This window comes from Rhinoderma darwinii, unplaced genomic scaffold (genome assembly GCF_050947455.1).
Source record: "Rhinoderma darwinii isolate aRhiDar2 unplaced genomic scaffold, aRhiDar2.hap1 Scaffold_980, whole genome shotgun sequence".
In the NCBI taxonomy this organism is placed as follows: Eukaryota; Metazoa; Chordata; class Amphibia; order Anura; family Rhinodermatidae; genus Rhinoderma; species Rhinoderma darwinii.
Window position 1 is genome coordinate 1 of NW_027464554.1, and position 23,820 is coordinate 23,820.

The 23,820-nt window shown below is 41.9% G+C and overlaps 111 pseudogenes; all 111 read left to right on the plus strand.

The window, feature by feature from the left end:
• Positions 1 to 80: 80 nt before the first annotated feature.
• LOC142734733 (5S ribosomal RNA) lies at positions 81 to 199 on the plus strand (annotated as a pseudogene).
• A 67-nt stretch (positions 200 to 266) lies between these two features.
• LOC142734579 (5S ribosomal RNA) lies at positions 267 to 385 on the plus strand (annotated as a pseudogene).
• A 67-nt stretch (positions 386 to 452) lies between these two features.
• Positions 453 to 571, plus strand: LOC142734675 (5S ribosomal RNA; annotated as a pseudogene).
• Positions 572 to 638: 67 nt separating this feature from the next.
• LOC142734624 (5S ribosomal RNA) lies at positions 639 to 757 on the plus strand (annotated as a pseudogene).
• A 67-nt stretch (positions 758 to 824) lies between these two features.
• On the plus strand, positions 825 to 943 carry LOC142734538 (5S ribosomal RNA; annotated as a pseudogene).
• Positions 944 to 1,010: 67 nt separating this feature from the next.
• On the plus strand, positions 1,011 to 1,129 carry LOC142734587 (5S ribosomal RNA; annotated as a pseudogene).
• Positions 1,130 to 1,196: 67 nt separating this feature from the next.
• On the plus strand, positions 1,197 to 1,315 carry LOC142734609 (5S ribosomal RNA; annotated as a pseudogene).
• Positions 1,316 to 1,382: 67 nt separating this feature from the next.
• Positions 1,383 to 1,501, plus strand: LOC142734732 (5S ribosomal RNA; annotated as a pseudogene).
• Positions 1,502 to 1,568: 67 nt separating this feature from the next.
• On the plus strand, positions 1,569 to 1,687 carry LOC142734462 (5S ribosomal RNA; annotated as a pseudogene).
• A 67-nt stretch (positions 1,688 to 1,754) lies between these two features.
• LOC142734597 (5S ribosomal RNA) lies at positions 1,755 to 1,873 on the plus strand (annotated as a pseudogene).
• A 67-nt stretch (positions 1,874 to 1,940) lies between these two features.
• On the plus strand, positions 1,941 to 2,059 carry LOC142734510 (5S ribosomal RNA; annotated as a pseudogene).
• A 67-nt stretch (positions 2,060 to 2,126) lies between these two features.
• LOC142734561 (5S ribosomal RNA) lies at positions 2,127 to 2,245 on the plus strand (annotated as a pseudogene).
• A 67-nt stretch (positions 2,246 to 2,312) lies between these two features.
• Positions 2,313 to 2,431, plus strand: LOC142734756 (5S ribosomal RNA; annotated as a pseudogene).
• A 67-nt stretch (positions 2,432 to 2,498) lies between these two features.
• On the plus strand, positions 2,499 to 2,617 carry LOC142734818 (5S ribosomal RNA; annotated as a pseudogene).
• A 67-nt stretch (positions 2,618 to 2,684) lies between these two features.
• On the plus strand, positions 2,685 to 2,803 carry LOC142734463 (5S ribosomal RNA; annotated as a pseudogene).
• A 253-nt stretch (positions 2,804 to 3,056) lies between these two features.
• On the plus strand, positions 3,057 to 3,175 carry LOC142734583 (5S ribosomal RNA; annotated as a pseudogene).
• Positions 3,176 to 3,242: 67 nt separating this feature from the next.
• On the plus strand, positions 3,243 to 3,361 carry LOC142734738 (5S ribosomal RNA; annotated as a pseudogene).
• A 67-nt stretch (positions 3,362 to 3,428) lies between these two features.
• On the plus strand, positions 3,429 to 3,547 carry LOC142734595 (5S ribosomal RNA; annotated as a pseudogene).
• A 67-nt stretch (positions 3,548 to 3,614) lies between these two features.
• On the plus strand, positions 3,615 to 3,733 carry LOC142734444 (5S ribosomal RNA; annotated as a pseudogene).
• Positions 3,734 to 3,800: 67 nt separating this feature from the next.
• LOC142734751 (5S ribosomal RNA) lies at positions 3,801 to 3,919 on the plus strand (annotated as a pseudogene).
• A 67-nt stretch (positions 3,920 to 3,986) lies between these two features.
• Positions 3,987 to 4,105, plus strand: LOC142734698 (5S ribosomal RNA; annotated as a pseudogene).
• Positions 4,106 to 4,172: 67 nt separating this feature from the next.
• Positions 4,173 to 4,291, plus strand: LOC142734763 (5S ribosomal RNA; annotated as a pseudogene).
• A 67-nt stretch (positions 4,292 to 4,358) lies between these two features.
• LOC142734445 (5S ribosomal RNA) lies at positions 4,359 to 4,477 on the plus strand (annotated as a pseudogene).
• Positions 4,478 to 4,544: 67 nt separating this feature from the next.
• On the plus strand, positions 4,545 to 4,663 carry LOC142734775 (5S ribosomal RNA; annotated as a pseudogene).
• A 67-nt stretch (positions 4,664 to 4,730) lies between these two features.
• Positions 4,731 to 4,849, plus strand: LOC142734625 (5S ribosomal RNA; annotated as a pseudogene).
• Positions 4,850 to 4,916: 67 nt separating this feature from the next.
• LOC142734735 (5S ribosomal RNA) lies at positions 4,917 to 5,035 on the plus strand (annotated as a pseudogene).
• Positions 5,036 to 5,102: 67 nt separating this feature from the next.
• LOC142734465 (5S ribosomal RNA) lies at positions 5,103 to 5,221 on the plus strand (annotated as a pseudogene).
• Positions 5,222 to 5,288: 67 nt separating this feature from the next.
• Positions 5,289 to 5,407, plus strand: LOC142734451 (5S ribosomal RNA; annotated as a pseudogene).
• A 253-nt stretch (positions 5,408 to 5,660) lies between these two features.
• LOC142734554 (5S ribosomal RNA) lies at positions 5,661 to 5,779 on the plus strand (annotated as a pseudogene).
• A 67-nt stretch (positions 5,780 to 5,846) lies between these two features.
• LOC142734616 (5S ribosomal RNA) lies at positions 5,847 to 5,965 on the plus strand (annotated as a pseudogene).
• Positions 5,966 to 6,032: 67 nt separating this feature from the next.
• Positions 6,033 to 6,151, plus strand: LOC142734668 (5S ribosomal RNA; annotated as a pseudogene).
• Positions 6,152 to 6,218: 67 nt separating this feature from the next.
• Positions 6,219 to 6,337, plus strand: LOC142734777 (5S ribosomal RNA; annotated as a pseudogene).
• Positions 6,338 to 6,404: 67 nt separating this feature from the next.
• LOC142734582 (5S ribosomal RNA) lies at positions 6,405 to 6,523 on the plus strand (annotated as a pseudogene).
• A 67-nt stretch (positions 6,524 to 6,590) lies between these two features.
• Positions 6,591 to 6,709, plus strand: LOC142734613 (5S ribosomal RNA; annotated as a pseudogene).
• Positions 6,710 to 6,776: 67 nt separating this feature from the next.
• On the plus strand, positions 6,777 to 6,895 carry LOC142734725 (5S ribosomal RNA; annotated as a pseudogene).
• A 67-nt stretch (positions 6,896 to 6,962) lies between these two features.
• On the plus strand, positions 6,963 to 7,081 carry LOC142734667 (5S ribosomal RNA; annotated as a pseudogene).
• A 67-nt stretch (positions 7,082 to 7,148) lies between these two features.
• On the plus strand, positions 7,149 to 7,267 carry LOC142734710 (5S ribosomal RNA; annotated as a pseudogene).
• A 67-nt stretch (positions 7,268 to 7,334) lies between these two features.
• Positions 7,335 to 7,453, plus strand: LOC142734604 (5S ribosomal RNA; annotated as a pseudogene).
• Positions 7,454 to 7,520: 67 nt separating this feature from the next.
• Positions 7,521 to 7,639, plus strand: LOC142734578 (5S ribosomal RNA; annotated as a pseudogene).
• A 67-nt stretch (positions 7,640 to 7,706) lies between these two features.
• LOC142734522 (5S ribosomal RNA) lies at positions 7,707 to 7,825 on the plus strand (annotated as a pseudogene).
• A 67-nt stretch (positions 7,826 to 7,892) lies between these two features.
• On the plus strand, positions 7,893 to 8,011 carry LOC142734515 (5S ribosomal RNA; annotated as a pseudogene).
• Positions 8,012 to 8,078: 67 nt separating this feature from the next.
• Positions 8,079 to 8,197, plus strand: LOC142734638 (5S ribosomal RNA; annotated as a pseudogene).
• Positions 8,198 to 8,264: 67 nt separating this feature from the next.
• Positions 8,265 to 8,383, plus strand: LOC142734449 (5S ribosomal RNA; annotated as a pseudogene).
• A 253-nt stretch (positions 8,384 to 8,636) lies between these two features.
• On the plus strand, positions 8,637 to 8,755 carry LOC142734539 (5S ribosomal RNA; annotated as a pseudogene).
• Positions 8,756 to 8,822: 67 nt separating this feature from the next.
• On the plus strand, positions 8,823 to 8,941 carry LOC142734466 (5S ribosomal RNA; annotated as a pseudogene).
• A 67-nt stretch (positions 8,942 to 9,008) lies between these two features.
• Positions 9,009 to 9,127, plus strand: LOC142734786 (5S ribosomal RNA; annotated as a pseudogene).
• Positions 9,128 to 9,380: 253 nt separating this feature from the next.
• LOC142734501 (5S ribosomal RNA) lies at positions 9,381 to 9,499 on the plus strand (annotated as a pseudogene).
• Positions 9,500 to 9,566: 67 nt separating this feature from the next.
• Positions 9,567 to 9,685, plus strand: LOC142734689 (5S ribosomal RNA; annotated as a pseudogene).
• A 67-nt stretch (positions 9,686 to 9,752) lies between these two features.
• Positions 9,753 to 9,871, plus strand: LOC142734691 (5S ribosomal RNA; annotated as a pseudogene).
• Positions 9,872 to 9,938: 67 nt separating this feature from the next.
• On the plus strand, positions 9,939 to 10,057 carry LOC142734639 (5S ribosomal RNA; annotated as a pseudogene).
• Positions 10,058 to 10,124: 67 nt separating this feature from the next.
• On the plus strand, positions 10,125 to 10,243 carry LOC142734448 (5S ribosomal RNA; annotated as a pseudogene).
• A 253-nt stretch (positions 10,244 to 10,496) lies between these two features.
• LOC142734540 (5S ribosomal RNA) lies at positions 10,497 to 10,615 on the plus strand (annotated as a pseudogene).
• A 67-nt stretch (positions 10,616 to 10,682) lies between these two features.
• Positions 10,683 to 10,801, plus strand: LOC142734562 (5S ribosomal RNA; annotated as a pseudogene).
• Positions 10,802 to 11,054: 253 nt separating this feature from the next.
• LOC142734500 (5S ribosomal RNA) lies at positions 11,055 to 11,173 on the plus strand (annotated as a pseudogene).
• A 67-nt stretch (positions 11,174 to 11,240) lies between these two features.
• LOC142734692 (5S ribosomal RNA) lies at positions 11,241 to 11,359 on the plus strand (annotated as a pseudogene).
• Positions 11,360 to 11,426: 67 nt separating this feature from the next.
• On the plus strand, positions 11,427 to 11,545 carry LOC142734693 (5S ribosomal RNA; annotated as a pseudogene).
• A 67-nt stretch (positions 11,546 to 11,612) lies between these two features.
• On the plus strand, positions 11,613 to 11,731 carry LOC142734637 (5S ribosomal RNA; annotated as a pseudogene).
• A 67-nt stretch (positions 11,732 to 11,798) lies between these two features.
• On the plus strand, positions 11,799 to 11,917 carry LOC142734450 (5S ribosomal RNA; annotated as a pseudogene).
• Positions 11,918 to 12,170: 253 nt separating this feature from the next.
• Positions 12,171 to 12,289, plus strand: LOC142734542 (5S ribosomal RNA; annotated as a pseudogene).
• Positions 12,290 to 12,356: 67 nt separating this feature from the next.
• Positions 12,357 to 12,475, plus strand: LOC142734467 (5S ribosomal RNA; annotated as a pseudogene).
• A 67-nt stretch (positions 12,476 to 12,542) lies between these two features.
• On the plus strand, positions 12,543 to 12,661 carry LOC142734788 (5S ribosomal RNA; annotated as a pseudogene).
• A 253-nt stretch (positions 12,662 to 12,914) lies between these two features.
• LOC142734502 (5S ribosomal RNA) lies at positions 12,915 to 13,033 on the plus strand (annotated as a pseudogene).
• Positions 13,034 to 13,100: 67 nt separating this feature from the next.
• Positions 13,101 to 13,219, plus strand: LOC142734694 (5S ribosomal RNA; annotated as a pseudogene).
• Positions 13,220 to 13,286: 67 nt separating this feature from the next.
• Positions 13,287 to 13,405, plus strand: LOC142734687 (5S ribosomal RNA; annotated as a pseudogene).
• Positions 13,406 to 13,472: 67 nt separating this feature from the next.
• On the plus strand, positions 13,473 to 13,591 carry LOC142734628 (5S ribosomal RNA; annotated as a pseudogene).
• A 67-nt stretch (positions 13,592 to 13,658) lies between these two features.
• Positions 13,659 to 13,777, plus strand: LOC142734521 (5S ribosomal RNA; annotated as a pseudogene).
• Positions 13,778 to 14,030: 253 nt separating this feature from the next.
• LOC142734787 (5S ribosomal RNA) lies at positions 14,031 to 14,149 on the plus strand (annotated as a pseudogene).
• Positions 14,150 to 14,216: 67 nt separating this feature from the next.
• LOC142734461 (5S ribosomal RNA) lies at positions 14,217 to 14,335 on the plus strand (annotated as a pseudogene).
• Positions 14,336 to 14,402: 67 nt separating this feature from the next.
• LOC142734599 (5S ribosomal RNA) lies at positions 14,403 to 14,521 on the plus strand (annotated as a pseudogene).
• Positions 14,522 to 14,588: 67 nt separating this feature from the next.
• Positions 14,589 to 14,707, plus strand: LOC142734713 (5S ribosomal RNA; annotated as a pseudogene).
• Positions 14,708 to 14,774: 67 nt separating this feature from the next.
• On the plus strand, positions 14,775 to 14,893 carry LOC142734722 (5S ribosomal RNA; annotated as a pseudogene).
• A 253-nt stretch (positions 14,894 to 15,146) lies between these two features.
• LOC142734518 (5S ribosomal RNA) lies at positions 15,147 to 15,265 on the plus strand (annotated as a pseudogene).
• Positions 15,266 to 15,518: 253 nt separating this feature from the next.
• Positions 15,519 to 15,637, plus strand: LOC142734544 (5S ribosomal RNA; annotated as a pseudogene).
• A 67-nt stretch (positions 15,638 to 15,704) lies between these two features.
• Positions 15,705 to 15,823, plus strand: LOC142734606 (5S ribosomal RNA; annotated as a pseudogene).
• Positions 15,824 to 15,890: 67 nt separating this feature from the next.
• LOC142734799 (5S ribosomal RNA) lies at positions 15,891 to 16,009 on the plus strand (annotated as a pseudogene).
• A 67-nt stretch (positions 16,010 to 16,076) lies between these two features.
• LOC142734724 (5S ribosomal RNA) lies at positions 16,077 to 16,195 on the plus strand (annotated as a pseudogene).
• Positions 16,196 to 16,262: 67 nt separating this feature from the next.
• LOC142734600 (5S ribosomal RNA) lies at positions 16,263 to 16,381 on the plus strand (annotated as a pseudogene).
• A 67-nt stretch (positions 16,382 to 16,448) lies between these two features.
• Positions 16,449 to 16,567, plus strand: LOC142734491 (5S ribosomal RNA; annotated as a pseudogene).
• Positions 16,568 to 16,634: 67 nt separating this feature from the next.
• On the plus strand, positions 16,635 to 16,753 carry LOC142734468 (5S ribosomal RNA; annotated as a pseudogene).
• A 67-nt stretch (positions 16,754 to 16,820) lies between these two features.
• Positions 16,821 to 16,939, plus strand: LOC142734808 (5S ribosomal RNA; annotated as a pseudogene).
• A 67-nt stretch (positions 16,940 to 17,006) lies between these two features.
• On the plus strand, positions 17,007 to 17,125 carry LOC142734821 (5S ribosomal RNA; annotated as a pseudogene).
• Positions 17,126 to 17,378: 253 nt separating this feature from the next.
• On the plus strand, positions 17,379 to 17,497 carry LOC142734700 (5S ribosomal RNA; annotated as a pseudogene).
• A 67-nt stretch (positions 17,498 to 17,564) lies between these two features.
• LOC142734516 (5S ribosomal RNA) lies at positions 17,565 to 17,683 on the plus strand (annotated as a pseudogene).
• A 67-nt stretch (positions 17,684 to 17,750) lies between these two features.
• On the plus strand, positions 17,751 to 17,869 carry LOC142734819 (5S ribosomal RNA; annotated as a pseudogene).
• Positions 17,870 to 17,936: 67 nt separating this feature from the next.
• LOC142734503 (5S ribosomal RNA) lies at positions 17,937 to 18,055 on the plus strand (annotated as a pseudogene).
• Positions 18,056 to 18,122: 67 nt separating this feature from the next.
• Positions 18,123 to 18,241, plus strand: LOC142734696 (5S ribosomal RNA; annotated as a pseudogene).
• Positions 18,242 to 18,308: 67 nt separating this feature from the next.
• LOC142734688 (5S ribosomal RNA) lies at positions 18,309 to 18,427 on the plus strand (annotated as a pseudogene).
• A 67-nt stretch (positions 18,428 to 18,494) lies between these two features.
• LOC142734641 (5S ribosomal RNA) lies at positions 18,495 to 18,613 on the plus strand (annotated as a pseudogene).
• Positions 18,614 to 18,680: 67 nt separating this feature from the next.
• LOC142734504 (5S ribosomal RNA) lies at positions 18,681 to 18,799 on the plus strand (annotated as a pseudogene).
• Positions 18,800 to 18,866: 67 nt separating this feature from the next.
• LOC142734803 (5S ribosomal RNA) lies at positions 18,867 to 18,985 on the plus strand (annotated as a pseudogene).
• A 67-nt stretch (positions 18,986 to 19,052) lies between these two features.
• LOC142734505 (5S ribosomal RNA) lies at positions 19,053 to 19,171 on the plus strand (annotated as a pseudogene).
• Positions 19,172 to 19,238: 67 nt separating this feature from the next.
• On the plus strand, positions 19,239 to 19,357 carry LOC142734812 (5S ribosomal RNA; annotated as a pseudogene).
• A 253-nt stretch (positions 19,358 to 19,610) lies between these two features.
• Positions 19,611 to 19,729, plus strand: LOC142734734 (5S ribosomal RNA; annotated as a pseudogene).
• Positions 19,730 to 19,796: 67 nt separating this feature from the next.
• On the plus strand, positions 19,797 to 19,915 carry LOC142734715 (5S ribosomal RNA; annotated as a pseudogene).
• Positions 19,916 to 19,982: 67 nt separating this feature from the next.
• LOC142734723 (5S ribosomal RNA) lies at positions 19,983 to 20,101 on the plus strand (annotated as a pseudogene).
• Positions 20,102 to 20,354: 253 nt separating this feature from the next.
• LOC142734663 (5S ribosomal RNA) lies at positions 20,355 to 20,473 on the plus strand (annotated as a pseudogene).
• Positions 20,474 to 20,726: 253 nt separating this feature from the next.
• On the plus strand, positions 20,727 to 20,845 carry LOC142734545 (5S ribosomal RNA; annotated as a pseudogene).
• A 67-nt stretch (positions 20,846 to 20,912) lies between these two features.
• Positions 20,913 to 21,031, plus strand: LOC142734608 (5S ribosomal RNA; annotated as a pseudogene).
• Positions 21,032 to 21,098: 67 nt separating this feature from the next.
• Positions 21,099 to 21,217, plus strand: LOC142734824 (5S ribosomal RNA; annotated as a pseudogene).
• A 67-nt stretch (positions 21,218 to 21,284) lies between these two features.
• LOC142734681 (5S ribosomal RNA) lies at positions 21,285 to 21,403 on the plus strand (annotated as a pseudogene).
• Positions 21,404 to 21,470: 67 nt separating this feature from the next.
• On the plus strand, positions 21,471 to 21,589 carry LOC142734601 (5S ribosomal RNA; annotated as a pseudogene).
• A 67-nt stretch (positions 21,590 to 21,656) lies between these two features.
• On the plus strand, positions 21,657 to 21,775 carry LOC142734492 (5S ribosomal RNA; annotated as a pseudogene).
• Positions 21,776 to 21,842: 67 nt separating this feature from the next.
• Positions 21,843 to 21,961, plus strand: LOC142734649 (5S ribosomal RNA; annotated as a pseudogene).
• A 67-nt stretch (positions 21,962 to 22,028) lies between these two features.
• LOC142734822 (5S ribosomal RNA) lies at positions 22,029 to 22,147 on the plus strand (annotated as a pseudogene).
• Positions 22,148 to 22,214: 67 nt separating this feature from the next.
• LOC142734762 (5S ribosomal RNA) lies at positions 22,215 to 22,333 on the plus strand (annotated as a pseudogene).
• A 67-nt stretch (positions 22,334 to 22,400) lies between these two features.
• Positions 22,401 to 22,519, plus strand: LOC142734676 (5S ribosomal RNA; annotated as a pseudogene).
• A 67-nt stretch (positions 22,520 to 22,586) lies between these two features.
• Positions 22,587 to 22,705, plus strand: LOC142734765 (5S ribosomal RNA; annotated as a pseudogene).
• Positions 22,706 to 22,772: 67 nt separating this feature from the next.
• LOC142734749 (5S ribosomal RNA) lies at positions 22,773 to 22,891 on the plus strand (annotated as a pseudogene).
• A 252-nt stretch (positions 22,892 to 23,143) lies between these two features.
• Positions 23,144 to 23,262, plus strand: LOC142734709 (5S ribosomal RNA; annotated as a pseudogene).
• A 67-nt stretch (positions 23,263 to 23,329) lies between these two features.
• LOC142734605 (5S ribosomal RNA) lies at positions 23,330 to 23,448 on the plus strand (annotated as a pseudogene).
• A 67-nt stretch (positions 23,449 to 23,515) lies between these two features.
• On the plus strand, positions 23,516 to 23,634 carry LOC142734659 (5S ribosomal RNA; annotated as a pseudogene).
• The last annotated feature ends 186 nt before the right edge of the window (positions 23,635 to 23,820 follow it).

The window sequence follows — 23,820 nt, forward strand, 5'->3', positions numbered from 1 at the left end:
GGTGCGGTTGACTTTTTATTATGTCGTTTAGATTTTGTTTCACAATCGATTAAAAAGGACTATGGATTAAAGCATTTAATGTCAATAGCCATTCTAAGCTGAATGTCCCTGCTCTCGTCAGATCGCAGGAGTTACACAGCTTAAGTCCTCGCTAGTACCAGTGTGGGAGACTGTCTGGGAATCCGTGGTGCGGTTGACTTTTTATTATGTCGTTTAGATTTTGTTTCACAATCGATTAAAAAGGACTATGGATTAAAGCATTTAATGTCAATGGCCATTCTAAGCTGAATGTGCCTGCTCTCGTCAGATCGCAGAAGTTACACAGCTTAAGGCCTCGCTAGTACCAGTGTGGGAGACTGTCTGGGAATGCGTGGTGCGGTTAACTTTTTATTATGTTGTTTAGATTTTGTTTCACAATAGATTAAATAGGACTATGGATTAAGGCTTTTAATGTCAATGGCCATTCTAAGCTGAATGTGCCTGCTCTAGTCAGATCGCAGAAGTTACACAGCTTAAGACCTCGCTAGTACCAGTGTGGGAGACTGTCTGGGAATCCGTGGTGCGGTTGACTTTTTATTATGTCGTTTAGATTTTGTTTCACAATCGATTAAAAAGGACTATGGATTAAAGCATTTAATGTCAATGGCCATTCTAAGCTGAATGTGCCTGCTCTCGTTAGATCGCAGAAGTTACGCAGCTTAACGCCTCGCTAGTACCAGTGTGGGAGACTGTCTGGGAATCCGTGGTGCGGTTGACTTTTTATTATGTCATTTAGATTTTGTTTCACAATAGATTAAATAGGACTATGGATTAAAGCATTTAACGTCAATGGCCATTCTAAGCTGAATGTGCCTGCTCTCGTCAGATCGCAGAAGTTACACAGCTTAAGGCCTCGCTAGTACCAGTGTGGGAGACTGTCTGGGAATCCGTGGTGCGGTTGAATTTTTATTATGTCGTTTAGATTTTGTTTCACAATCGATTAAAAAGGACTATGGATTAAAGCATTTAATGTCAATGGCCATTCTAAGCTGAATGTCCCTGCTCTCGTCAGATCGCAGAAGTTACACAGCTTAAGGTCTCGCTAGTACCAGTGTGGGAGACTGTCTGGGAATCCGTGGTGCGGTTGACTTTTTATTATGTCGTTTAGATTTTGTTTCACAATCGATTAAAAATGACTATGGATTAAAGCATCTAATGTCTATGGCCATTCTAAGCTGAATGTGCCTGCTTTCGTCAGATCGCAGAAGTTACACAGCTTAAGGCCTCGCTAGTACCAGTGTGGGAGACTGTCTGGGAATCCGTGGTGCGGTTGACTTTTTATTATGTCGTTTAGATTTTGTTTCACAATAGATTAAATAGGACTATGGATTAAAGCATTTAACGTCAATGGCCGTTCTAAGCTGAATGTGCCTGCTCTCGTCAGAACGCAGAAGTTACACAGCTTAAGGCCTCGCTAGTACCAGTGTGGTAGACTGTCTGGGAATCCGTGGTGCGGTTGAATTTTTATTATGTCGTTTAGATTTTGTTTCACAATCGATTAAAAAGGACTATGGATTAAAGCATTTAATGTCAATGGCCATTCTAAGCTGAATGTCCCTGCTCTCGTCAGATCGCAGAAGTTACACAGCTTAAGGCCTCGCTAGTACCAGTGTGGGAGACTGTCTGGGAATCCGTGGTGCGGTTGACTTTTTATTATGTCGTTTAGATTTTGTTTCATAATCGATTAAAAAGGACTATGGATTAAATCATTTAGTGTCAATGGCCATTCTAAGCTGGATGTGCCTGCTCTTGTCAGATCGCAGAAGTTACACAGCTTAAGGCCTCGCTAGTACCTGTGTGGGAGACTGTCTGGGAATCCGTGGTGCGGTTGACTTTTTATTATGTCGTTTAGATTTTGTTTCACAATCGATTAAAAAGGACTATGGATTAAAACATTTAATGTCAATGGCCATTCTAAGCTGGATGTGCCTGCTCTCGTTAGATCGCAGAAGTTACACAGCTTAACGCCTCGCTAGTACCAGTGTGGGAGACTGTCTGGGAATCCGTGGTGCCGTTGACTTTTTATTATGTCGTTTAGATTTTGTTTCACAATCGATTAAAAAGGACTATGGATTAAAGCATTTAATGTCAATGGCCATTCTAAGCTGAATGTCCCTGCTCTCGTCAGATCGCAGAAGTTACACAGCTTAAGGCCTCGCTAGTACCAGTGTGGGAGACTGTCTGGGAATCCGTGGTGCCGTTGACTTTTTATTATGTCGTTTAGATTTTGTTTCACAATCGATTAAAAAGGACTATGGATTAAAGCATTTAATGTCAATGGCCATTCTAAGCTGAATGTGCCTGCTCTCGTCAGATCCCAGAAGTTACACAGCTTAAGGCCTCGCTAGTACCAGTGTGGGAGACTGTCTGGGAATCCGTGGTGAGGTTGACTTTTTATTATGTCGTTTAGATTATGTTTCACAATAGATTAAATAGGACTATGGATTAAAGCATTTAACGTCAATGGCCATTCTAAGCTGAATGTGCCTGCTCTCGTCAGAACGCAGAAGTTACACAGCTTAAGGCCTCGCTGGTACCAGTGTGGGAGACTGTCTGGGAATCCGTGTTGCGGTTGAATTTTTATTATGTCGTTTAGATTTTGTTTCACAATCGATTAAAAAGGACTATGGATTAATGCATTTAATGTCAATGGCCATTCTAAGCTGAATGTCCCTGCTCTCGTCAGATCGCAGAAGTTACACAGCTTAAGGCCTCGCTAGTACCAGTGTGGGAGACTGTCTGGGAATCCGTGGTGCGGTTGACTTTTTATTATGTCGTTTAGATTTTGTTTCACAATAGATTAAATAGGACTATGGATTAAAGCATTTCACGTCAATGGCCATTCTAAGCTGAATGTGCCTGCTCTCGTCAGAACGCAGAAGGTACACAGCTTAAAGCCTCGCTAGTACCAGTGTGGGAGACTGTCTGGGAATCCGTGGTGCGGTTGCATTTTTATTATGTCGTTTAGATTTTGTTTCACAATCGATTAAAAAGGACTATGGATTAAAGCATTTAATGGCAATTGCCATTCTAAGCTGAAAGTCCCTGCTCTCGTCAGATCGCGGAAGTTACACAGCTTAAGGCCTCGCTAGTACCAGTGTGGGAGACTGTCTGGGAATCCGTGGTGCGGTTGACTTTTTATTATGTTGTTTAGATTTTGTTTCACAATAGATTAAATAGGACTATGGATTAAGGCTTTTAATGTCAATGGCCATTCTAAGCTGAATGTGCCTGCTCTCGTCAGATCGCAGAAGTTACACAGCTTAAGGCCTCGCTAGTACCAGTGTGGGAGACTGTCTGGGAATCCGTGGTGCGGTTGACTTTTTATTATGTCGTTTAGATTTTGTTTCACAATAGATTAAATAGGACTATGGATTAAAGCATTTAACGTCAATGGCCATTCTAAGCTGAATGTGCCTGCTCTCGTCAGATCGCAGAAGTTACACAGCTTAAGGCCTCGCTATTACCAGTGTGGGAGACTGTCTGGGAATCCGTGGTGCGGTTGACTTTTTATTATGTCGTTTAGATTTTGTTTCACAATCGATTAAAAAGGACTATGGATTAAAGCATTTAATGTCAATGGCCATTCTAAGCTGAAAGTCCCTGCTCTCGTCAGATCGCAGAAGTTACACAGCTTAAGGCCTCGCTAGTACCAGTGTGGGAGACTGTCTGGGAATCCGTGGTGCGGTTGACTTTTTATTATGTTGTTTAGATTTTGTTTCACAATAGATTAAATAGGACTATGGATTAAGGCTTTTAATGTCAATGGCCATTCTAAGCTGAATGTGCCTGCTCTCGTCAGATCGCAGAAGTTACACAGCTTAAGGCCTCGCTAGTACCAGTGTGGGAGACTGTCTGGGAATCCGTGGTGCGGTTGACTTTTTATTATGTCGTTTAGATTTTGTTTCACAATCGATTAAAAAGGACTATGGATTAAAGCATTTAATGTCAATGGCCATTCTAAGCTGGATGTGCCTGCTCTCGTTAGATCGCAGAAGTTACACAGCTTAACGCCTCGCTAGTACCAGTGTGGGAGACTGTCTGGGAATCCGTGGTGCGGTTGACTTTTTATTATGTCGTTTAGATTTTGTTTCACAATAGATTAAATAGGACTATGGATTAAAACATTTAACGTCAATGGCCATTCTAAGCTGAATGTGCCTGCTCTCGTCAGATCGCAGAAGTTACACAGCTTAAGGCCTCGCTAGTACCAGTGTGGGAGACTGTCTGGGAATCCGTGGTGCGGTTGACTTTTTATTATGTCGTTTAGATTTTGTTTCACAATCGATTAAAAAGGACAATGGATTAAAGCATTTAATGTCAATGGCCATTCTAAGCTGAAAGTCCCTGCTCTCGTCAGATCGCAGAAGTTACACAGCTTAAGGCCTCGCTAGTACCAGTGTGGGAGACTGTCTGGGAATCCGTGGTGCGGTTGACTTTTTATTATGTTGTTTAGATTTTGTTTCACAATAGATTAAATAGGACTATGGATTAAGGCTTTTAATGTCAATGGCCATTCTAAGCTGAATGTGCCTGCTCTCGTCAGATCGCAGAAGTTACACAGCTTAAGGCCTCGCTAGTACCAGTGTGGGAGACTGTCTGGGAATCCGTGGTGCGGTTGACTTTTTATTATGTCGTTTAGATTTTGTTTCACAATCGATTAAAAAGGACTATGGATTAAAGCATTTAATGTCAATGGCCATTCTAAGCTGAATGTGCCTGCTCTCGTTAGATCGCAGAAGTTACGCAGCTTAACGCCTCGCTAGTACCAGTGTGGGAGACTGTCTGGGAATCCGTGGTGCGGTTGACTTTTTATTATGTCGTTTAGATTTTGTTTCACAATAGATTAAATAGGACTATGGATTAAAGCATTTAACGTCAATGGCCATTCTATGCTGAATGTGCCTGCTCTCGTCAGAACGCAGAAGTTACACAGCTTAAGGCCTCGCTAGTACCAGTGTGGTAGACTGTCTGGGAATCCGTGGTGCGGTTGAATTTTTATTATGTCGTTTAGATTTTGTTTCACAATCGATTAAAAAGGACTATGGATTAAAGCATTTAATGTCAATGGCCATTCTAAGCTGAATGTCCCTGCTCTCGTCAGATCGCAGAAGTTACACAGCTTAAGGCCTCGCTAGTACCAGTGTGGGAGACTGTCTGGGAATCCGTGGTGCGGTTGACTTTTTATTATGTCGTTTAGATTTTGTTTCATAATCGATTAAAAAGGACTATGGATTAAAGCATTTAAAGTCAATGGCCATTCTAAGCTGGATGTGCCTGCTCTCGTCAGATCGCAGAAGTTACACAGCTTAAGGCCTCGCTAGTACCTGTGTGGGAGACTGTCTGGGAATCCGTGGTGCGGTTGACTTTTTATTATGTCGTTTAGATTTTGTTTCACAATCGATTAAAAAGGACTATGGATTGAAACATTTAATGTCAATGGCCATTCTAAGCTGGATGTGCCTGCTCTCGTTAGATCGCAGAAGTTGCACAGCTTAACGCCTCGCTAGTACCAGTGTGGGAGACTGTCTGGGAATCCGTGGTGCGGTTGACTTTTTATTATGTCGTTTAGATTTTGTTTCACAATCGATTAAAAAGGACTATGGATTAAAGCATTTAATGTCAATGGCCATTCTAAGCTGAATGTCCCTGCTCTCGTCAGATCGCAGGAGTTACACAGCTTAAGGCCTCGCTAGTACCAGTGTGGGAGACTGTCTGGGAATTCGTGGTGCGGTTGACTTTTTATTATGTCGTTTAGATTTTGTTTCACAATCGATTAAAAAGGACTATGGATTAAAGCATTTAATGTCAATGGCCATTCTAAGCTGAATGTGCCTGCTCTCGTCAGATCGCAGAAGTTACACAGCTTAAGGCCTCGCTAGTACCAGTGTGGGAGACTGTCTGGGAATCCGTGGTGCGGTTGACTTTTTATTATGTTGTTTAGATTTTGTTTCACAATAGATTAAATAGGACTATGGATTAAAGCTTTTAATGTCCATGGCCATTCTAAGCTGAATGTGCCTGCTCTCGTCAGATCGCAGAAGTTACACAACTTAAGGCCTCGCTAGTACCAGTGTGGGAGACTGTCTGGGAATCCGTGGTGCGGTTGACTTTTTATTATGTCGTTTAGATTTTGTTTCACAATCGATTAAAAAGGACTATGGATTAAAGCATTTAATGTCAATGGCCATTCTAAGCTGAATGTGCCTGCTCTTGTTAGATCGCAGAAGTTACGCAGCTTAACGCCTCGCTAGTACCAGTGTGGGAGACTGTCTGGGAATCCGTGGTGCGGTTGACTTTTTATTATGTCGTTTAGATTTTGTTTCACAATAGATTAAATAGGACTATGGATTAAAGCATTTAACGTCAATGGCCATTCTAAGCTGAATGTGCCTGCTCTCGTCAGATCGCAGAAGTTACACAGCTTAAGGCCTCGCTAGTACCAGTGTGGGAGACTGTTTGGGAATCCGTGGTGCGGTTGAATTTTTATTATGTCGTTTAGATTTTGTTTCACAATCGATTAAAAAGGACTATGGATTAAAACATTTAATGTCAATGGCCATTCTAAGATGAATATCCCTGCTCTCGTCAGATCGCAGAAGTTACACAGCTTAAGGCCTCGCTAGTACCAGTGTGGGAGACTGTCTGGGAATCCGTGGTGCGGTTGACTTTTTATTATGTCGTTTAGATTTTGTTTCACAATCGATTAAAAAGGACTATGGATTAAAGCATTTAATGTCAATGGCCATTCTAAGCTGAATGTGCCTGCTCTCGTCAGATCGCAGAAGTTACACAGCTTAAGCCCTCGCTAGTACCAGAGTGGGAGACTGTCTGGGAATCCGTGGTGAGGTTGACTTTTTATTATGTCGTTTAGATTTTGTTTCACAATAGATTAAATAGGACTATGGATTAAAGCATTTAACGTCAATGGCCATTCTAAGCTGAATGTGCCTGCTCTCGTCAGAACGCAGAAGTTACACAGCTTAAGGCCTCGCTAGTACTAGTGTGGGAGACTGTCTGGGAATCCGTGGTCCGGTTGAATTTTTATTATGTCGTTTAGATTTTGTTTCACAATCGATTAAAAAGGACTATGGATTAAAGCATTTAATGTCAATGGCCATTCTAAGCTGAATGTCCCTGCTCTCGTCAGATCGCAGAAGTTACACAGCTTAAGGCCTCGCTAGTACCAGTGTGCGAGACTGTCTGGGAATCCGTGGTGCGGTTGACTTTTTATTATGTTGTTTAGATTTTGTTTCACAATAGATTAAATAGGACTATGGATTAAGGCTTTTAATGTCAATGGCCATTCTAAGCTGAAAGTGCCTGCTCTCGTCAGATCGCAGAAGTTACACAGCTTAAGGCCTCACTAGTACCAGTGTGGGAGACTGTCTGGGAATCCGTGGTGCGGTTGACTTTTTATTATGTCGTTTAGATTTTGTTTCACAATAGATTAAATAGGACTATGGATTAAAGCATTTAACGTCAATGGCCATTCTAAGCTGAATGTGCCTGCTCTCGTCAGATCGCAGAAGTTACACAGCTTTAGGCCTCGCTAGTACCATTGTGGGAGACTGTCTGGGAATCCGTGGTGCAGTTGAATTTTTATTATGTCGTTTAGATTTTGTTTCACAATCGATTAAAAAGGACTATGGATTAACGCATTTAATGTCAATGGCCATTCTAAGCTGAATGTCCCTGCTCTCATCAGATCGCAGAAGTTACACAGCTTAAGGCCTCGCTAGTACCAGTGTGGGAGACTGTCTGAGAATCCGTGGTGCGGTTGACTTTTTATTATGTCGTTTAGATTTTGTTTCACAATCGATTAAAAAGGACTATGGATTAAAGCATTTAATGTCAATGGCCATTCTAAGCTGAATGTGCCTGCTCTCGTCAGATCGCAGAAGTTACACAGCTTAAGGCCTCGCTAGTACCAGTGTGGGAGACTGTCTGGGAATCAGTGGTGCGGTTGACTTTTTATTATGTCGTTTAGATTTTGTTTCACAATCGATTAAAAAGGACTATGGATTAAAGCATTTAATGTCAATGGCCATTCTAAGCTGAATGTGCCTGCTCTCGTCAGATCGCAGAAGTTACACAGCTTAAGGCCTCGCTAGTACCAGTGTGGGAGACTGTCTTGGAATCCGTGGTGCGGTTTACTTTTTATTATGTCGTTTAGATTTTGTTTCACAATCGATTAAAAAGGACTATGGATTAAAGCATTTAATGTCAATGGCCATTCTAAGCTGAATGTGCCTGCTCTCGTTAGATCGCAGAAGTTACACAGCTTAAGGCCTCGCTAGTACCAGTGTGGGAGACTGTCTGGGAATTCGTGGTGCGGTTGACTTTTTATTATGTCGTTTAGATTTTGTTTCACAATCGATTAAAAAGGACTATGGATTAAAGCATTTAATGTCAATGGCCATTCTAAGCTGAATGTGCCTTCTCTCGTTAGATCGCAGAAGTTACACAGCTTAACGCCTCGCTAGTACCAGTGTGGGAGACTGTCTGGGAATCCGTGGTGCGGTTGACTTTTTATTATGTCGTTTAGATTTTGTTTCACAATAGATTAAATAGGACTATGGATTAAAGCATTTAACGTCAATGGCCATTCTAAGCTGAATGTGCCTGCTCTCGTCAGATCGCAGAAGTTACACAGCTTAAGGCCTCGCTAGTACCAGTGTGGGAGACTGTCTGGGAATCCGTGGTGCGGTTGAATTTTTATTATGTCGTTTAGATTTTGTTTCACAATCGATTAAAAAGGACTATGGATTAAAGCATTTAATGTCAATGGCCATTCTAAGCTGAATGTCCCTGCTCTCGTCAGATCGCAGAAGTTACACAGCTTAAGGCCTCGCTAGTACCAGTGTGGGAGACTGTCTGGGAATCCGTGGTGCGGTTGACTTTTTATTATGTCGTTTAGATTTTGTTTCACAATCGATTAAAAAGGACTATGGATTAAAGCATTTAATGTCAATGGCCATTCTAAGCTGAATGTGCCTGCTCTCGTCATATCGCAGAAGTTACACAGCTTAAGGCCTCGCTAGTACCAGTGTGGGAGACTGTCTGGGAATCCGTGGTGCGGTTGCCTTTTTATTATGTCGTTTAGATTTTGTTTCACAATCGATTAAAAAGAACTATGGATTAAAGCATTTAATGTCAATGGCCATTCTAAGCTGTATGTGCCTGCTCTCGTCAGATCGCAGAAGTTACACAGCTTAATGCCTCGCTAGTACCAGTGTGGGAGACTGGCTGGGCATCCGTGGTGCGGTTGACTTTTTATTATGTCGTTTAGATTTTGTTTCACAATAGATTAAATAGGACTATGGATTAAAGCATTTAACGTCAATGGCCATTCTAAGCTGAATGTTCCTGCTCTCGTCAGAACGCAGAAGTTACACAGCTTAAGGCCTCGCTAGTACCAGTGTGGGAGACTGTCTGGGAATCCGTGGTGCGGTTGAATTTTTATTATGTCGTTTAGATTTTGTTTCACAATCGATTAAAAAGGACTATGGATTAAAGCATTTAATGTCAATGGCCATTCTAAGCTGAATGTGCCTGCTCTCGTCATATCGCAGAAGTTACACAGCTTAAGGCCTCGCTAGTACCAGTGTGGGAGACTGTCTGGGAATCCGTGGTGCGGTTGACTTTTTATTATGTCGTTTAGATTTTGTTTCACAATCGATTAAAAAGGACTATGGATTAAAGCATTTAATGTCAATGGCCATTCTAAGCTGAATGTGCCTGCTCTCGTCATATCGCAGAAGTTACACAGCTTAAGGCCTCGCTAGTACCAGTGTGGGAGACTGTCTGGGAATCCGTGGTGCGGTTGACTTTTTATTATGTCGTTTAGATTTTGTTTCACAATCGATTAAAAAGGACTATGGATTAAAGCATTTAATGTCAATGGCCATTCTAAGCTGAATGTGCCTGCTCTCGTCAGATCGCAGAAGTTACACAGCTTAAGGCCTCGCTAGTACCAGTGTGGGAGACTGTCTTGGAATCCGTGGTGCGGTTTACTTTTTATTATGTCGTTTAGATTTTGTTTCACAATCGATTAAAAAGGACTATGGATTAAAGCATTTAATGTCAATGGCCATTCTAAGCTGAATGTGCCTGCTCTCGTTAGATCGCAGAAGTTACACAGCTTAAGGCCTCGCTAGTACCAGTGTGGGAGACTGTCTGGGAATTCGTGGTGCGGTTGACTTTTTATTATGTCGTTTAGATTTTGTTTCACAATCGATTAAAAAGGACTATGGATTAAAGCATTTAATGTCAATGGCCATTCTAAGCTGAATGTGCCTTCTCTCGTTAGATCGCAGAAGTTACACAGCTTAACGCCTCGCTAGTACCAGTGTGGGAGACTGTCTGGGAATCCGTGGTGCGGTTGACTTTTTATTATGTCGTTTAGATTTTGTTTCACAATAGATTAAATAGGACTATGGATTAAAGCATTTAACGTCAATGGCCATTCTAAGCTGAATGTGCCTGCTCTCGTCAGATCGCAGAAGTTACACAGCTTAAGGCCTCGCTAGTACCAGTGTGGGAGACTGTCTGGGAATCCGTGGTGCGGTTGAATTTTTATTATGTCGTTTAGATTTTGTTTCACAATCGATTAAAAAGGACTATGGATTAAAGCATTTAATGTCAATGGCCATTCTAAGCTGAATGTCCCTGCTCTCGTCAGATCGCAGAAGTTACACAGCTTAAGGCCTCGCTAGTACCAGTGTGGGAGACTGTCTGGGAATCCGTGGTGCGGTTGCCTTTTTATTATGTCGTTTAGATTTTGTTTCACAATCGATTAAAAAGAACTATGGATTAAAGCATTTAATGTCAATGGCCATTCTAAGCTGTATGTGCCTGCTCTCGTCAGATCGCAGAAGTTACACAGCTTAATGCCTCGCTAGTACCAGTGTGGGAGACTGGCTGGGCATCCGTGGTGCGGTTGACTTTTTATTATGTCGTTTAGATTTTGTTTCACAATAGATTAAATAGGACTATGGATTAAAGCATTTAACGTCAATGGCCATTCTAAGCTGAATGTTCCTGCTCTCGTCAGAACGCAGAAGTTACACAGCTTAAGGCCTCGCTAGTACCAGTGTGGGAGACTGTCTGGGAATCCGTGGTGCGGTTGAATTTTTATTATGTCGTTTAGATTTTGTTTCACAATCGATTAAAAAGGACTATGGATTAAAGCATTTAATGTCAATGGCCATTCTAAGCTGAATGTGCCTGCTCTCGTCATATCGCAGAAGTTACACAGCTTAAGGCCTCGCTAGTACCAGTGTGGGAGACTGTCTGGGAATCCGTGGTGCGGTTGACTTTTTATTATGTCGTTTAGATTTTGTTTCACAATCGATTAAAAAGGACTATGGATTAAAGCATTTAATGTCAATGGCCATTCTAAGCTGAATGTGCCTGCTCTCGTCATATCGCAGAAGTTACACAGCTTAAGGCCTCGCTAGTACCAGTGTGGGAGACTGTCTGGGAATCCGTGGTGCGGTTGACTTTTTATTATGTCGTTTAGATTTTGTTTCACAATCGATTAAAAAGGACTATGGATTAAAGCATTTAATGTCAATGGCCATTCTAAGCTGAATGTGCCTGCTCTCGTCAGATCGCAGAAGTTACACAGCTTAAGGCCTCGCTAGTACCAGTGTGGGAGACTGTCTTGGAATCCGTGGTGCGGTTTACTTTTTATTATGTCGTTTAGATTTTGTTTCACAATCGATTAAAAAGGACTATGGATTAAAGCATTTAATGTCAATGGCCATTCTAAGCTGAATGTGCCTGCTCTCGTTAGATCGCAGAAGTTACACAGCTTAAGGCCTCGCTAGTACCAGTGTGGGAGACTGTCTGGGAATTCGTGGTGCGGTTGACTTTTTATTATGTCGTTTAGATTTTGTTTCACAATCGATTAAAAAGGACTATGGATTAAAGCATTTAATGTCAATGGCCATTCTAAGCTGAATGTGCCTTCTCTCGTTAGATCGCAGAAGTTACACAGCTTAACGCCTCGCTAGTACCAGTGTGGGAGACTGTCTGGGAATCCGTGGTGCGGTTGACTTTTTATTATGTCGTTTAGATTTTGTTTCACAATAGATTAAATAGGACTATGGATTAAAGCATTTAACGTCAATGGCCATTCTAAGCTGAATGTGCCTGCTCTCGTCAGATCGCAGAAGTTACACAGCTTAAGGCCTCGCTAGTACCAGTGTGGGAGACTGTCTGGGAATCCGTGGTGCGGTTGAATTTTTATTATGTCGTTTAGATTTTGTTTCACAATCGATTAAAAAGGACTATGGATTAAAGCATTTAATGTCAATGGCCATTCTAAGCTGAATGTCCCTGCTCTCGTCAGATCGCAGAAGTTACACAGCTTAAGGCCTCGCTAGTACCAGTGTGGGAGACTGTCTGGGAATCCGTGGTGCGGTTGACTTTTTATTATGTCGTTTAGATTTTGTTTCACAATCGATTAAAAAGGACTATGGATTAAAGCATTTAATGTCAATGGCCATTCTAAGCTGAATGTGCCTGCTCTCGTCATATCGCAGAAGTTACACAGCTTAAGGCCTCGCTAGTACCAGTGTGGGAGACTGTCTGGGAATCCGTGGTGCGGTTGCCTTTTTATTATGTCGTTTAGATTTTGTTTCACAATCGATTAAAAAGAACTATGGATTAAAGCATTTAATGTCAATGGCCATTCTAAGCTGTATGTGCCTGCTCTCGTCAGATCGCAGAAGTTACACAGCTTAATGCCTCGCTAGTACCAGTGTGGGAGACTGGCTGGGCATCCGTGGTGCGGTTGACTTCTTATTATGTCGTTTAGATTTTGTTTCACAATAGATTAAATAGGACTATGGATTAAAGCATTTAAAGTCAATGGCCATTCTAAGCTGAATGTTCCTGCTCTCGTCAGAACGCAGAAGTTACACAGCTTAAGGCCTCGCTAGTACCAGTGTGGGAGACTGTCTGGGAATCCGTGGTGCGGTTGAATTTTTATTATGTCGTTTAGATTTTGTTTCACAATCGATTAAAAAGGACTATGGATTAAAGCATTTAATGTCAATGGCCATTCTAAGCTGAATGTGCCTGCTCTCGTCATATCGCAGAAGTTACACAGCTTAAGGCCTCGCTAGTACCAGTGTGGGAGACTGTCTGGGAATCCGTGGTGCGGTTGACTTTTTATTATGTCGTTTAGATTTTGTTTCACAATCGATTAAAAAGGACTATGGATTAAAGCATTTAATGTCAATGGCCATTCTAAGCTGAATGTGCCTGCTCTCGTCATATCGCAGAAGTTACACAGCTTAAGGCCTCGCTAGTACCAGTGTGGGAGACTGTCTGGGAATCCGTGGTGCGGTTGACTTTTTATTATGTCGTTTAGATTTTGTTTCACAATCGATTAAAAAGGACTATGGATTAAAGCATTTAATGTCAATGGCCATTCTAAGCTGAATGTGCCTGCTCTCGTCAGATCGCAGAAGTTACACAGCTTAAGGCCTCGCTAGTACCAGTGTGGGAGACTGTCTGGGAATCCGTGGTGCGGTTGACTTTTTATTATGTCATTTAGATTTTGTTTCACAATAGATTAAATAGGACTATGGATTAAAGCATTTAACGTCAATGGCCATTCTAAGCTGAATGTTCCTGCTCTCGTCAGAACGCAGAAGTTACACAGCTTAAGGCCTCGCTAGTACCTGTGTGGGAGACTGTCTGGGAATCCGTGGTGCGGTTGAATTTTTATTATGTCGTTTAGATTTTGTTTCACAATCGATTAAAAAGGACTATGGATTAAAGCATTTAATGTCAATGGCCATTCTAAGCTGAATGTGCCTGCTCTCGTCATATCGCAGAAGTTACACAGCTTAAGGCCTCGCTAGTACCAGTGTGGGAGACTGTCTGGGAATCCGTGTTGCGGTTGACTTTTTATTATGTCGTTTAGATTTTGTTTCACAATCGATTAAAAAGGACTATGGATTAAAGCATTTAATGTCAATGGCCATTCTAAGCTGAATGTGCCTGCTCTCGTCAGATCGCAGAAGTTACACAGCTTAAGGCCTCGCTAGTACCAGTGTGGGAGACTGTCTGGGAATCCGTGGTGCGGTTGACTTTTTATTATGTCGTTTAGATTTTGTTTCACAATAGATTAAATAGGACTATGGATTAAAGCATTTAACGTCAATGGCCATTCTAAGCTGAATGTTCCTGCTCTCATCAGAACGCAGAAGTTACACAGCTTAAGGCCTCGCTAGTACCAGTGTGGGAGACTGTCTGGGAATCCGTGGTGCGGTTGAATTTTTATTATGTTGTTTAGATTTTGTTTCACAATAGATTAAATAGGACTATGGATTAAGGCTTTTAATGTCAATGGCCATTCTAAGCTGAATGTGCCTGCTCTCGTCAGATCGCAGAAGTTACACAGCTTAAGGCCTCGCTAGTACCAGTGTGGGAGACTGTCTGGGAATCCGTGGTGCGGTTGGATTTTTATTATGTCGTTTAGATTTTGTTTCACAATCGATTAAAAAGGACTATGGATTAAAGCATTTAATGTCAATGGCCATTCTAAGCTGAATGTGCCTGCTCTCGTCAGATCGCAGAAGTTACGCAGCTTGAAGCCTCGCTAGTACCAGTGTGGGAGACTGTCTGGGAATCCGTGGGGCGGTTGACTTTTTATTATGTTGTTTAGATTTTGTTTCACAATAGATTAAATAGGACTATGGATTAAGGCTTTTAATGTCAATGGCCATTCTAAGCTGAATGTGCCTGCTCTCGTCCGATCGCAGAACTTACAAAGCTTAAGGCCTGGCTAGTACCGGTGTGGGAGACTGTCTGGGAATCCTTGGTGCGGTTGACTATTTATTATGTCGTTTAGATTTTGTTTCACAATCGATTAAAAAGGACTATGGATTAAAGCGTTTAATGTCAATGGCCATCCTAAGCTGAATGTGCCTGCTCTCGTTAGATCGCAGAAGTTACACAGCTTATCGCCTCGCTAGTACCAGTTTGGGAGACTGTCTGGGAATCCGTGGTGCGGTTGAATTTTTATTATGTCGTTTAGATTTTGTTTCACAATCGATTAAAAAGGACTATGGATTAAAGCATTTAATGTCAATGGCCATTCTAAGCTGAATGTGCCTGCTCTCGTCAGATCGCAGAAGTTACACAGCTTAAGGCCTCGCTAGTACCAGTGTGGGAGACTGTCTGGGAATTCGTGGTGCGGTTGACTTGTTATTATGTCGTTTAGATTTTGTTTCACAATCGATTAAAAAGGACTATGGATTAAAGCATTTAATGTCAATGGCCATTCTAAGCTGAATGTGCCTTCTCTCGTTAGATCGCAGAAGTTACACAGCTTAACTCCTCGCTAGTACCAGTGTGGGAGACTGTCTGGGAATCCGTGGTGCGGTTGACTTTTTATTATGTCGTTTAGATTTTGTTTCACAATAGATTAAATAGGACTATGGATTAAAGCATTTAACGTCAATGGCCATTCTAAGCTGAATGTGCCTGCTCTCGTCAGATCGCAGAAGTTACACAGCTTAAGGCCTCGCTAGTACCAGTGTGGGAGACTGTCTGGGAATCCGTGGTGCGGTTGAATTTTTATTATGTCGTTTAGATTTTGTTTCACAATCGATTAAAAAGGACTATGGATTAAAGCATTTAATGTCAATGGCCATTCTAAGCTGAATGTCCCTGCTCTCGTCAGATCTCAGAAGTTACACAGCTTAAGGCCTCGCTAGTACCAGTGTGGGAGACTGTCTGGGAATCCGTGGTGCGGTTGACTTTTTATTATGTTGTTTAGATTTTGTTTCACAATAGATTAAATAGGACTATGGATTAAGGCTTTTAATGTCAATGGCCATTCTAAGCTGAATGTGCCTGCTCTCGTCAGATCGCAGAAGTTACACAGCTTAAGGCCTCGCTAGTACCAGTGTGGGAGACTGTCTGGGAATCCGTGGTGCGGTTGACTTTTTATTATGTCGTTTAGATTTTGTTTCACAATCGATTAAAAAGGACTATGGATTAAAGCATTTAATGTCAATGGCCATTCTAAGCTGAATGTGCCTGCTCTCGTTAGATCGCAGAAGTTACACAGCTTAACGCCTCGCTAGTACCAGTGTGGGAGACTGTCTGGGAATCCGTGGTGCGGTTGACATTTTATTATGTCGTTTAGATTTTGTTTCACAATAGATTAAATAGGACTATGGATTAAAGCATTTAACGTCAATGGCCATTCTAAGCTGAATGTGCCTGCTCTCGTCAGATCGCAGAAGTTACACAGCTTAAGGCCTCGCTAGTACCAGTGTGGGAGACTGTCTGGGAATCCGTGGTGCGGTTGGATTTTTATTATGTCGTTTAGATTTTGTTTCACAATCGATTAAAAAGGACTATGGATTAAAGCATTTAATGTCAATGGCCATTCTAAGCTGAATGTGCCTGCTCTCGTCAGATCGCAGAAGTTACGCAGCTTAAGGCCTCGCTAGTACCAGTGTGGGAGACTGTCTGGGAATCCGTGGTGCGGTTGAATTTTTATTATGCCGTTTCGATTTTGTTTCACAATCGATAAAAAAGGACTATGGATTAAAGCATTTAATGTCAATGGCCATTCTAAGCTGAATGTCCCTGCTCTCGTCAGATCGCAGAAGTTACACAGCTTAAGGCCTCGCTAGTACCAGTGTGGGAGACTGTCTGGGAATCCGTGGTGCGGTTGACTTTTTATTATGTTGTTTAGATTTTGTTTCACAATAGATTAAATAGGACTATGGATTAAGGCTTTTAATGTCAATGGCCATTCTAAGCTGAATGTGCCTGCTCTCGTCAGATCGCAGAACTTACAAAGCTTAAGGCCTTGCTAGTACCAGTGTGGGAGACTGTCTGGGAATCCTTGGTGCGGTTGACTATTTATTATGTCGTTTAGATTTTGTTTCACAATCGATTAAAAAGGACTATGGATTAAAGCGTTTAATGTCAATGGCCATTCTAAGCTGAATGTGCCTGCTCTCGTTAGATCGCAGAAGTTACACAGCTTAATGCCTCGCTAGTACCAGTTTGGGAGACTGTCTGGGAATCCGTGGTGCGGTTGAATTTTTATTATGTCGTTTAGATTTTGTTTTACAATCGATTAAAAAGGACTATGGATTAAAGCATTTAATGTCAATGGCCATTCTAAGCTGAATGTCCCTGCTCTCGGCAGATTGCAGAAGTTACACAGCTTATGGCCTCGCTAGTACCAGTGTGGGAGACTGTCTGGGAATCCGTGGTGCGGTTGCCTTTTTATTATGTCGTTTAGATTTTCTTTCACAATCGATTAAAAAGGACTATGGATTAAAGCATTTAATGTCAATGGCCATTCTAAGCAGAATGTGCCTGCTCTCGTCAGATCTCAGAAGTTACACAGCTTAAGGCCTCGCTAGTACCAGTGTGGGAGACTGTCTGGGAATCCGTGGTGCGGTTGACTTTTTATTATGTCGTTTAGATTTTGTTTCACAATAGATTAAATAGGACTATGGATTAAAGCATTTAACGTCAATGGCCATTCTAAGCTGAATGTGCCTGCTCTCGTCAGATCGCAGAAGTTACACAGCTTAAGGCCTCGCTAGTACCAGTGTGGGAGACTTTCTGGGAATCCGTGGTGCGGTTGAATTTTTATTATGTCGTTTAGATTTTGTTTCACAATCGATTAAAAAGAACTATGGATTAAAGCATTTAATGTCAATGGCCATTCTAAGCTGTATGTGCCTGCTCTCGTCAGATCGCAGAAGTTACACAGCTTAATGCCTCGCTAGTACCAGTGTGGGAGACTGTCTGGGCATCCGTGGTGCGGTTGACTTTTTATTATGTCGTTTAGATTTTGTTTCACAATAGATTAAATAGGACTATGGATTAAAGCATTTAACGTCAATGGCCATTCTAAGCTGAATGTTCCTGCTCTCGTCAGAACGCAGAAGTTACACAGCTTAAGGCCTCGCTAGTACCAGTGTGGGAGACTGTCTGGGAATCCGTGGTGCGGTTGAATTTTTATTATGTCGTTTAGATTTTGTTTCACAATCGATTAAAAAGGACTATGGATTAAAGCATTTAATGTCAATGGCCATTCTAAGCTGAATGTGCCTGCTCTCGTCATATCGCAGAAGTTACACAGCTTAAGGCCTCGCTAGTACCAGTGTGGGAGACTGTCTGGGAATCCGTGGTGCGGTTGACTTTTTATTATGTCGTTTAGATTTTGTTTCACAATCGATTAAAAAGGACTATGGATTAAAGCATTTAATGTCAATGGCCATTCTAAGCTGAATGTGCCTGCTCTCGTCATATCGCAGAAGTTACACAGCTTAAGGCCTCGCTAGTACCAGTGTGGGAGACTGTCTGGGAATCCGTGGTGCGGTTGACTTTTTATTATGTCGTTTAGATTTTGTTTCACAATCGATTAAAAAGGACTATGGATTAAAGCATTTAATGTCAATGGCCATTCTAAGCTGAATGTGCCTGCTCTCGTCAGATCGCAGAAGTTACACAGCTTAAGGCCTCGCTAGTACCAGTGTGGGAGACTGTCTGGGAATCCGTGGTGCGGTTGACTTTTTATTATGTCATTTAGATTTTGTTTCACAATAGATTAAATAGGACTATGGATTAAAGCATTTAAAGTCAATGGCCATTCTAAGCTGAATGTTCCTGCTCTCGTCAGAACGCAGAAGTTACACAGCTTAAGGCCTCGCTAGTACCAGTGTGGGAGACTGTCTGGGAATCCGTGGTGCGGTTGAATTTTTATTATGTCGTTTAGATTTTGTTTCACAATCGATTAAAAAGGACTATGGATTAAAGCATTTAATGTCAATGGCCGTTCTAAGCTGAATGTGCCTGCTCTCGTCATATCGCAGAAGTTACACAGCTTAAGGCCTCGCTAGTACCAGTGTGGGAGACTGTCTGGGAATCCGTGGTGCGGTTGACTTTTTATTATGTCGTTTAGATTTTGTTTCACAATAGATTAAATAGGACTATGGATTAAAGCATTTAACGTCAATGGCCATTCTAAGCTGAATGTTCCTGCTCTCGTCAGAACGCAGAAGTTACACAGCTTAAGGCCTCGCTAGTACCAGTGTGGGAGACTGTCTGGGAATCCGTGGTGCGGTTGAATTTTTATTATGTTGTTTAGATTTTGTTTCACAATAGATTAAATAGGACTATGGATTAAGGCTTTTAATGTCAATGGCCATTCTAAGCTGAATGTGCCTGCTCTCGTCAGATCGCAGAAGTTACACAGCTTAAGGCCTCGCTAGTACCAGTGTGGGAGACTGTCTGGGAATCCGTGGTGCGGTTGACTTTTTATTATGTCGTTTAGATTTTGTTTCACAATCGATTAAAAAGGACTATGGATTAAAGCATTTAATGTCAATGGCCATTCTAAGCTGAATGTGCCTACTCTCGTTAGATCGCAGAAGTTACACAGCTTAACGCCTCGCTAGTACCAGTGTGGGAGACTGTCTGGGAATCCGTGGTGCGGTTGACTTTTTATTATGTCGTTTAGATTTTGTTTCACAATAGATTAAATAGGACTATGGATTAAAGCATTTAACGTCAATGGCCATTCTAAGCTGAATGTGCCTGCTCTCGTCAGATCGCAGAAGTTACACACCTTAAGGCCTCGCTAGTACCAGTGTGGGAGACTGTCTGGGAATCCGTGGTGCGGTTGGATTTTTATTATGTCGTTTAGATTTTGTTTCACAATCGATTAAAAAGGACTATGGATTAAAGCATTTAATGTCAATGGCCATTCTAAGCTGAATGTGCCTGCTCTCGTCAGATCGCAGAAGTTACGCAGCTTGAAGCCTCGCTAGTACCAGTGTGGGAGACTGTCTGGGAATCCGTGGGGCGGTTGACTTTTTATTATGTTGTTTAGATTTTGTTTCACAATAGATTAAATAGGACTATGGATTAAGGCTTTTAATGTCAATGGCCATTCTAAGCTGAATGTGCCTGCTCTCGTCCGATCGCAGAACTTACAAAGCTTAAGGCCTGGCTAGTACCGGTGTGGGAGACTGTCTGGGAATCCTTGGTGCGGTTGACTATTTATCATGTCGTTTAGATTTTGTTTCACAATCGATTAAAAAGGACTATGGATTAAAGCGTTTAATGTCAATGGCCATTCTAAGCTGAATGTGCCTGCTCTCGTTAGATCGCAGAAGTTACACAGCTTATCGCCTCGCTAGTACCAGTTTGGGAGACTGTCTGGGAATCCGTGGTGCGGTTGAATTTTTATTATGTCGTTTAGATTTTGTTTCACAATCGATTAAAAAGGACTATGGATTAAAGCATTTAATGTCAATGGCCATTCTAAGCTGAATGTGCCTGCTCTCGTCATATCGCAGAAGTTACACAGCTTAAGGCCTCGCTAGTACCAGTGTGGGAGACTGTCTGGGAATTCGTGGTGCGGTTGACTTGTTATTATGTCGTTTAGATTTTGTTTCACAATCGATTAAAAAGGACTATGGATTAAAGCATTTAATGTCAATGGCCATTCTAAGCTGAATGTGCCTTCTCTCGTTAGATCGCAGAAGTTACACAGCTTAACTCCTCGCTAGTACCAGTGTGGGAGACTGTCTGGGAATCCGTGGTGCGGTTGACTTTTTATTATGTCGTTTAGATTTTGTTTCACAATAGATTAAATAGGACTATGGATTAAAGCATTTAACGTCAATGGCCATTCTAAGCTGAATGTGCCTGCTCTCGTCAGATCGCAGAAGTTACACAGCTTAAGGCCTCGCTAGTACCAGTGTGGGAGACTGTCTGGGAATCCGTGGTGCGGTTGAATTTTTATTATGTCGTTTAGATTTTGTTTCACAATCGATTAAAAAGGACTATGGATTAAAGCATTTAATGTCAATGGCCATTCTAAGCTGAATGTCCCTGCTCTCGTCAGATCTCAGAAGTTACACAGCTTAAGGCCTCGCTAGTACCAGTGTGGGAGACTGTCTGGGAATCCGTGGTGCGGTTGACTTTTTATTATGTTGTTTAGATTTTGTTTCACAATAGATTAAATAGGACTATGGATTAAGGCTTTTAATGTCAATGGCCATTCTAAGCTGAATGTGCCTGCTCTCGTCAGATCGCAGAAGTTACACAGCTTAAGGCCTCGCTAGTACCAGTGTGGGAGACTGTCTGGGAATCCGTGGTGCGGTTGACTTTTTATTATGTCGTTTAGATTTTGTTTCACAATCGATTAAAAAGGACTATGGATTAAAGCATTTAATGTCAATGGCCATTCTAAGCTGAATGTGCCTGCTCTCGTTAGATCGCAGAAGTTACACAGCTTAACGCCTCGCTAGTACCAGTGTGGGAGACTGTCTGGGAATCCGTGGTGCGGTTGACTTTTTATTATGTCGTTTAGATTTTGTTTCACATTAGATTAAATAGGACTATGGATTAAAGCATTTAACGTCAATGGCCATTCTAAGCTGAATGTGCCTGCTCTCGTCAGATCGCAGAAGTTACACAGCTTAAGGCCTCGCTAGTACCAGTGTGGGAGACTGTCTGGGAATCCGTGGTGCGGTTGGATTTTTATTATGTCGTTTAGATTTTGTTTCACAATCGATTAAAAAGGACTATGGATTAAAGCATTTAATGTCAATGGCCATTCTAAGCTGAATGTGCCTGCTCTCGTCAGATCGCAGAAGTTACGCAGCTTAAGGCCTCGCTAGTACCAGTGTGGGAGACTGTCTGGGAATCCGTGGTGCGGTTGAATTTTTATTATGCCGTTTCGATTTTGTTTCACAATCGATAAAAAAGGACTATGGATTAAAGCATTTAATGTCAATGGCCATTCTAAGCTGAATGTCCCTGCTCTCGTCAGATCGCAGAAGTTACACAGCTTAAGGCCTCGCTAGTACCAGTGTGAGAGACTGTCTGGGAATCCGTGGTGCGGTTGACTTTTTATTATGTTGTTTAGATTTTGTTTCACAATAGATTAAATAGGACTATGGATTAAGGCTTTTAATGTCAATGGCCATTCTAAGCTGAATGTGCCTGCTCTCGTTAGATCGCAGAAGTTACACAGCTTAATGCCTCGCTAGTACCAGTTTGGGAGACTGTCTGGGAATCCGTGGTGCGGTTGAATTTTTATTATGTCGTTTAGATTTTGTTTTACAATCGATTAAAAAGGACTATGGATTAAAGCATTTAATGTCAATGGCCATTCTAAGCTGAATGTCCCTGCTCTCGGCAGATCGCAGAAGTTACACAGCTTATGGCCTCGCTAGTACCAGTGTGGGAGACTGTCTGGGAATCCGTGGTGCGGTTGACTTTTTATTATGTCGTTTAGATTTTCTTTCACAATCGATTAAAAAGGACTATGGATTAAAGCATTTAATGTCAATGGCCATTCTAAGCTGAATGTGCCTGCTCTCGTCAGATCTCAGAAGTTACACAGCTTAAGGCCTCGCTAGTACCAGTGTGGGAGACTGTCTGGGAATCCGTGGTGCGGTTGAATTTTTATTATGTCGTTTAGATTTTGTTTCACAATCGATTAAAAAGGACTATGGATTAAAGCATTTAAAGTCAATGGCCATTCTAAGCTGAATGTCCCTGCTCTTGTCAGATCGCAGAAGTTACACAGCTTAAGGCCTCGCTAGTACCAGTGTGGGAGACTGTCTGGGAATCCGTGGTGCGCTTGACTTTTTATTATGTCGTTTAGATTTTGTTTCACAATCGATTAAAAAGGACTATGGATTAAAGCATTTAATGTCAATGGCCATTCTAAGCTGAATGTGCCTGCTCTCGTCAGATTGCAGAAGTTACACAGCTTAAGGCCTCGCTAGTACCAGTGTGGGAGACTGTCTGTGAATCTGTGGTGCGGTTGACTTTTTATTATGTCGTTTAGATTTTGTTTCACAATCGATTAAAAAGGACTATGGATTAAAGCATTTAATGTCAATGGCCATTCTAAGCTGAATGTGCCTTTCTTGTCAGATCGCAGAAGTTACACAGCTTAAGGCCTCGCTAGTACCAGTGTGGGAGACTGTCTGGGAATCCGTGGTGCGGTTGAATTTTTATTATGTCGTTTAGATTTTGTTTCACAATAGATTAAATAGGACTATGGATTAAAGCATTTAACGTCAATGGCCATTCCAAGCTGAATGTGCCTGCTCTCGTCAGAACGCAGAAGTTACACAGCTTAAGGCCTCGCTAGTACCAGTGTGTGAGACTGTCTGGGAATCCGTGGTGCGGTTGACTTTTTATTATGTCGTTTAGATTTTGTTTCACAATAGATTAAATAGGACTATGGATTAAAGCATTTAACGTCATTGGCCATTCTAAGCTGAATGTGCCTGCTCTCGTCAGAACGCAGAAGTTACACAGCTTAAGGCCTCGCTAGTACCAGTGTGGGAGACTGTCTGGGAATCCGTGGTGCGGTTGAACTTTTATTATGTCGTTTAGATTTTGTTTCACAATCGATTAAAAAGGACTATGGATTAAAGCATTTAATGTCAATGGCCATTCTAAGCTGAATGTCCCTGCTCTCGTCAGATCGCAAAAGTTACACAGCTTAAGGCCTCGCTTGTACCAGTGTGGGAGACTGTCTGGGAATCCGTGGTGCGGTTGACTTTTTATTATGTCGTTTAGATTTTGTTTCACAATCGATTAAAAAGGACTATGGATTAAAGCATTTAATGTCAATGGCCATTCTAAGCTGAATGTGCCTTTCTCGTCAGATCGCAGAAGTTACACAGCTTAAGGCCTCGCTAGTACCAGTGTGGGAGACTGTCTGGGAATCCGTGGTGCGGTTGAATT